General features: G+C 39.3%; 1 long non-coding RNA gene across 1 annotated transcript in view; it reads right to left on the reverse strand.

Moving 5' to 3' along the window:
- LOC116690273 (uncharacterized) overlaps window positions 1–7242 on the reverse strand; it is a 17684-nt gene that overhangs the window by 5811 nt on the left and 4631 nt on the right. The window contains exon 2 of the long non-coding RNA XR_004332218.1: window positions 5455–5458. This is a non-coding gene — a long non-coding RNA (uncharacterized LOC116690273). The remainder of the gene's footprint in view (window positions 1–5454; window positions 5459–7242) is intronic.

Here is a 7242-nt window from a genome sequence, read left to right on the forward strand (position 1 = left end):
TAATCTCCAAAAGAACTACTTCCATGTCCCTTTTCTGCAGGTATTGAGTCTCCCAGCTAATCCTGCCTTGGACTGATCAAAGTTGGAGAAAGAGGTATCTAGCTGATGTGATCTCAGACCGCATGTACAGCTTTCAACAAAGATAGTATAGAAGTGAGATGTCTCACTCTGTAGCTAAACAAGTCACTCTATAGCTAAGTAAGCTTAATTTTTTTGCAAAACAAATCAAAAATTAATTATTTAATAAATAGTGCTCTTATAGTGTTTTCATTGATGTTAAGGGTAAGGTAAGGAGTGAGACAAAGGAAAAACCATGTCCAGCTTCACGGAAACCAGATATTTTTCAGTCTCAGAGGAGAATTTGATGTGAAATCACTGTGATAACATGAGCAACAAATCAGAATTAAAATGACAGAGAAATATCTTAAAGAGTACAGGAGGGCATATTCCATCAGAGAGGAAATTGAAGAAGCTGTCAAACAAGAGAACACAACTTCCAATGTCTTCATACAGAGAGGAGGATGGGGAGGTAGGGGGGTTGTAAGTCCCTGGACCAGTGGGAGGGATGCTGTTGTGATCCTGTCGTAGCCTTTGATCCCTGGGATGACCCAAACCACCGGCTGGACTCTGGAAATGAACACACCAGAGGCCTGTGAGACCCAATCCATCACTGTTCAACCTTGCACCTAGCTCTGTAGTGTGTACATGCGTGCATGCAGCAACACACACATGTGCACACACACTTTTTGGTCCTGAAGTAAATAGTCTTGCTTTGCCAGACCTTCCTCCACAGCACTGTGGAGGAGGGTCTGGCTAGTCCACACAGCATACCGGGATGGAAGAAAAACTTGCTCTGGTTTATTGGCAGTTCTATAAACCAATCACAATCATCAGGGTCCGTGGTGCCAATAGCCTCTGGAAGGAACTTGTTTTGGTGGAACATGTGTACGTTCAAAAGTTGTTTTAGTCGTGCAACAGAAAACTCAGATTGGACCGATAGTCCAGCTAGCTGTCTGGATTTACCCAGACAGCTAGCTCAGAGATCTGGGGAGCAGTTAACCATAGTCCTCACTAATCCACCGGAGTTTAGAATTCCAACACAGAGAAAGCGCAAGGTAACGGACATCCGGCCGAAAAAAGTGAAATCTGGCGGTATTTCCAGCGCAAAATTCCGGAATCAATCCAGGAAATGGAACGTTGTGGATACACGCAATCAAGCTAATTAATGGCACAATTTGCAGACAAAGCAACTACCTAATATGGTATATTAATAGTGATACCTGTTGTAAACTCTTTGTATGTTGCTAAAGGTATAGTAAGTAATGTTAATCCAATACATTTTTATGTCAGATTCAGTAAATATCTCCTTACGGTCACCCAGTTCTCTACTTTCTGTGTGCGCTGAAAAAAATCTGGTGTTGACACACAGCCCTGGCTCTGTAAGTGAAAAACAAAGGGAAAGTAGTGTGTGAGCCACAAAACCCTATTCCAGCAAATCAGCAACTGGCAGCAACAGATGATAGTCGGGGAGGAGGTGGAAGTAGTTATCTGTTCGTTAATATGGGGGGCGGAGCATCTGAAGGGGGGAGGGGTTATTTGTTTGGCAATTGAGTTCAAATATCAACAATCTCAATTATGATGCAGAATAAGAAGGATACAAATGAAAAAAAGACTAGAAAGTAATCTGAGAACACATTTACATATTGCACCCACAACACATCAGCATGTTAGCCACACAAGCACACAAAAACAACAACATTGCTATCGTAAGGAAAATCCAGTCGGATGCAGCAACGCGGCAAGAAATCCACGATGTGACATATTAAAAGATATGTACGACATTACAAATGAACAGAGGTTATGTCTCTCTTTCCAAAAGATCAGTGTTTGAGTGGTGCAGTTGGGAGTGCATGCTAAATCTCATTAGACAGAGCAATACCCAGAGCAAATTAAACCATTAGCCTCCGACATGTTTAAAGGAACACTTTAAGATCACTTCCTATTAAGACTTGCCAGTAAACAGGCCTTTGAAATGGAGCCCTCAACTCGGAGCAGAGCAGTGTTGCAGACATCTGCCATACCCAGCCAAGCCCACAGTAAACTACAGGGGAATGCTTTCTGTGCTACACATCACTCTACATAACACTCCACATGCTTGTAAAAGGGGGGAAACAAACCCTGGGGATTCATGTAGTACAGAAACAACACTTGGTAGTTTCATATTGATGTCTACTGTCATGTTGTAAATTACCAGATATATATTGCATCTGTATTTAAATTTGTAGTCCGGGTGGCCTTATTGAAATTCCAATCCCTAACCTTGGCAGTGTTAAGTGCCTTGTTGCACCCATTTACCAAATAGTAAAACTAGTATTTACCAAAGTACATCTGTGCATATGAAACTGCGGTTCAGTTGTCGGCCTATATTCTCACAAAGGCTCAAATAATAAGCTAACTCTATTTTTTTCTCCTCTGTCACCAAGTGATCAACTTGTAGCCTTCGCATTAACATTTTAAAGGATTTGAGCACTCAGCTCCGTTTGTGGCATTTTAACACAAAAATACCAATAGAGTGTAAGCTCTGCTTTCAACACAAAGAGTAGGTTTCTGTAAATTACTACCATCTGCTGAAGTTCGCATAATTCACAACGGATATGGAGACACACCCCCTGACGTTTACTGAGAGGAACCCACTGGGAGTAAACCCCTTAACCACTGTGTAAAAACAGCACATTTTAGATGCTGGGCCTTTTTAAAATTGCTAACATTTCTTCAGAGCAATTTTAATATAATGCCTGTACCTGTTTTTGGCCCCTCATATTGTAGAGAATTTTTCTTAAAAGAGCTCTAGCTCTAGCTCTATATAAAAGAGGTAAGCTTTTTTTTAATTTAAATAATTTTCTGGCAATGTACTTGTTTTTTGTTTTACTTTTACAGTTCAGTTATTGTAATTATAACATGAAAACTGATTAATTAGCTGGACAAAACTATGGCTAAACAGACAGAAAAGAATTGAGATTTGAATTCTAACAAGCATTCATTAAAATGCTAACGTGCTAAAATGTTCCTGCAATCAAAGCATTGGATACCAATTTAACTTAAAATATCAATGCAGCACATGGTAGTTTTGTAAGTTAACTTTTCAACTTTTTTAAAACCTGTTGACAAAATACAACAATACGGTGTTGCAGCACAAGCTGTTGGATTTGGTTATTTATTGAATTTCATGCTTTGGGATGTCACAATTACAACCACAGAGAAGAAACAGTGATATTACTGATAAACACACTATATGACATTTTTCCTCAGGTAAGCCTTGATTTAAGTTAGATTTTGTGGCATTGTCCTGGGAAAAGTTTGGTATTAAAAAGGGATGTGCAAACGTTTTATTATAGTTAATAACCTCTTAATGAAACAAAGCATTTAAATATCATCTCCAACACGTAATTTAGACAGATTGATTGGCTGTGGAATGTGGCTCAACTACATGAAAATATATTGAGTTTATTAAGAGAGAAGTCCAGTGACCCTTAGAGAAACTGCAGCTCAAGAAACTTTCTGATGGACTTACATTTCCAGCTGTGTTGGTAGTCATATGATGTCACTGAAAAGAAAGAACCAAAGAAACTATCCTGGAGTTTATGTTTTCTTTGTGTTATTTGCCACTTTTAGTTGCAGGTAGTGCAGCATGTTAGCATCTAGATTTACATTTTCACAAGGTATGTATTTATTTAGACATTCATGCATTACATGCACATGTTTTTGGGAGATGTGTTTATGTAACCCTAACAAAATCTGAGTGTATTTAGTATTTTCTATATTGGTCAGAATTAAAGTGGTGTGATTATTAACAGTACATATAGTCTTGCATTGTCACACAGCATTCCGGGATGGGAGAAAAATAGTTTATTGGTATTTCTTTAAACCAATCAGAATTGTCATGGGGGGTGCTAAACCATGGACGGAGCAACAGTGCCTCTGCAAAATACCCTCGGAAAGGATGTTTTTTTGGTGGAACATGTGTGCGTTCAAAGGATGTTTAGTCTAGCTAGCTGGATCTTTGTCTGGATTTACCTTTCAGAGCAGTTGACCATAGTTATAACCTTAGAACGCCAACACACAGAAAGTGGAAGGTAACATCCGGTGGAATTTCCTACGGCACCTCAACAATCCCGGAAATTAAACGTCGTTGATATAGACTACAGTACATTATAAATTCTGGCAGTCTCAAATTAATTACCATGTCCAAGTTTCCTTCTTGGAATTTTGATTATTGTATTATTGTATTTTCCTTTTACAAAGTTTGAATCTCTGACTTTCCAACATCTGTAAAGAGCTAGACTTAATTGTTCAGTATAATGCTTGTGTACTCTGAGGTCTTGTGTGGTTTGGATTCAAGCGACAGTGGTTAGACTCCAGGGAGTTGCTTGTCTACCATGGTTGAAGCCAGTTCCATGTGTTGAGAGCAGTTTTAATAGGGTGCTGGGGAGAAATAACACTGCTGAGAGGAGCGACCATAGGCTCTCTGCAGGAGGAGTGAGAGACACTTGTGCCAGCCCCTGGTCAGAATCACACACATTCACATTCCAGTCTAACTGGATATTGCCCCAAAGTCCCCCTGAGGAGATTAACCACAGCTGAGTGTTAACTCCTTCTACTCTATTCAGCTACCTGCCTTCCACCAGCAGTTCCCTATTCCAACACCTTGGTCAAGGCTCCTTCTGCCTCCATCACCTTATTTTTTCTGCTCAAATTGAAATCTTCCACCCCTACTACTCTGTGACAGTACAATTCTCAGCTAAACTGCAGTATAGTCTTAGCATCTTTTGAAGATAGACACAAAAAATCTTGGATGTAGTATAGTAATTGAATTTACATTATATGACATATTTGACTGATGTTTACAACAATAACATGGGATGTGTTGTGGATTTTCACGGTCTCCATACCATGCCCCCATGCCAAACATTCAATTGAAACGCTCAATATCCAGTGCATTCATGTTCCCCAGAGGATGAACACGTTTCGTTAGGGAACTCCTGATGCTTATGTCATATTTGTAATGTCAACTTTGCACCCAAGACATTGCATGCTAATGCTAAAGACTAACCTGGATTGCAGGTCTGTGTAAACACACTGCTAAAACTGCAGTAGCATCATCAGAAGCACACATAAACTTGTACAATTTGTGTAAAAGATATCACTATTTTTTGCTACATGTTGAACACTGTTGTCGAAAATGCTGTTATACTATTACACATTACATGTATATTTACACACACACATTTATCTGGAAATCACCAAAACCAAAACAGTGCTGGGCTGTACTGTTATTTATTCGCTCCCAATAGTAAACTTCAATTCAGATCCATGAAGTCATTTTTTAATATGTTTCATATTTTATTCAATAACGTTTTTTATTTAATTACAATGCAACAGTTATTCATTTTAAACCTTGCTAATTCTACACAGAAAATGAATCCGGCGTCCACTGCCAGTCAGTGTTAAGGCCTCACTGTGCTTGAAAGGAAGTGCTTGTTGGATTGTCTCACAATGTGTGGAACCTCTATTCCAATGGAGGAGAGAAAGTAGGCATGGTTTGAACTTCTCTCTCACGCTCTCTTTGTTCATTCTTCAAACCACTACCTTCACAAGGTTTTGTGTGTACAACAGGGTGCAACACCATGAATACCTTTTTGAGAAGAGACTTTTCAGAAGTGTGTTCCCATTTCTTCGATTCATCGTGCCTGGCCTTTATCTCTATTAAAGGCTTTTCGCCCCACCTTTGAGTGTGGCTAATATGAATAGCAAATCACTTTTACCTTTAGATGTGTTGGGACGACTTTTTCTAGAAAGTCATTTATGTAAACCACACAAAGATAAAAAAAATATCACAATGTTGTTTCTGTGTTGACTGAAAGACATTCCAGAGGCTGAAACATGGTAGCCCCCAGGGAACACACACAGGGCTTTGACCATGTTGTTTAACTTTTTTCAAAAATTGTATTTTGTAAAACTCGTACATTTCTTAAAAATTAGGTGACAGACAAGACTAACGCTAACCTGCTAGTACTGATATTTTCAAAAGACTAATACTGGCCACATATACAGTATAAGTGTTAGCCTTCAATCACTCTCTGTCCCCAGATTCCTGTATCTTCACTGCTTTGGTCTGGCTGACATCTTATTATTCTCTGTCATGAAGGGGCTCACTAGCCATGACGAAAGAACATAGACACACTGTTTGCAACAACAAGGACTCATTGTGAAGTAACACAAACTAAATACACAACAAAGTTATATAAGTAATAAAGACTGAAAACTATCAACCAGGCCAAAGCCAACTAAACAGAAACATGGTGCTGGATGGATGAACAGAGGCCTACTAAGCGGGTTGACAGACAGATCTTAAGGACTCGTGGGAGACTGGCCAGGTGCTCCAAGTTGCAGTGATTTGGGGACCGCCCATGGACCTGTAATGTAGCACAGAGGAAAACACAAAAAGAGACAGAAACACAGCAGGCCTTGCTCTAACAGAAGAGCCATCACATCTCCTCGAGCTAATGTCTGCTATGTGTATGTGTATTTATTTGTGCATTATTCTGTTAATTGAGCCCGGATTCTGTTGAATCAACTCTTGACACAGTGACAAGTCTAATTTTTCTTACTTGAGTGTTTATCCTATTTTTGTGAAACAGACCCTATAACGCCATTTCTTCTTCCTCTCGGCTTTTGGGTCAGTTTACAGATTCAAGAGTCATTGAAGATTGGTTAAGATGTTTTGGTGAAAATATAACAGTGATAATTTATTACCTTGCACGGCAGCTGGATTCTTGCCATGCCACGAGATCCGACTATCACGTGGAAATCCATCTTGTCAGGCTTCAATAAAATGCTTTTATGTCTGAGCCACCAGCTTACTGAACCAATCAGCGTCTGGTGAGGAGCAACTGGCAGCTAGGGCGTGGTTTAGGTGTGTGACAGCCGCAACATTTCAATGGTGGTGGACATGAAAGACAGAGATAAATAGATAGTTTATCCACTTTAATGGATAATATCTTTCTTTCGAACAATCTTAAAAAAACTGAAAATGAATAAAAAAACAACTAAAACTAAAAATTAACAACAACAAAAAAAGTATTACAACATAACACTACACACTAGGATAGGCTTTTCTAGTCCTGCCCCCAGTCTTTACCAAGAACAAATCACAATCTCCCAGTCATGCCCTACTCCATCAAG

The sequence above is a fragment of the Etheostoma spectabile genome, chromosome 5 (genome assembly GCF_008692095.1).
Source record: "Etheostoma spectabile isolate EspeVRDwgs_2016 chromosome 5, UIUC_Espe_1.0, whole genome shotgun sequence".
Taxonomy (NCBI): Eukaryota; Metazoa; Chordata; class Actinopteri; order Perciformes; family Percidae; genus Etheostoma; species Etheostoma spectabile.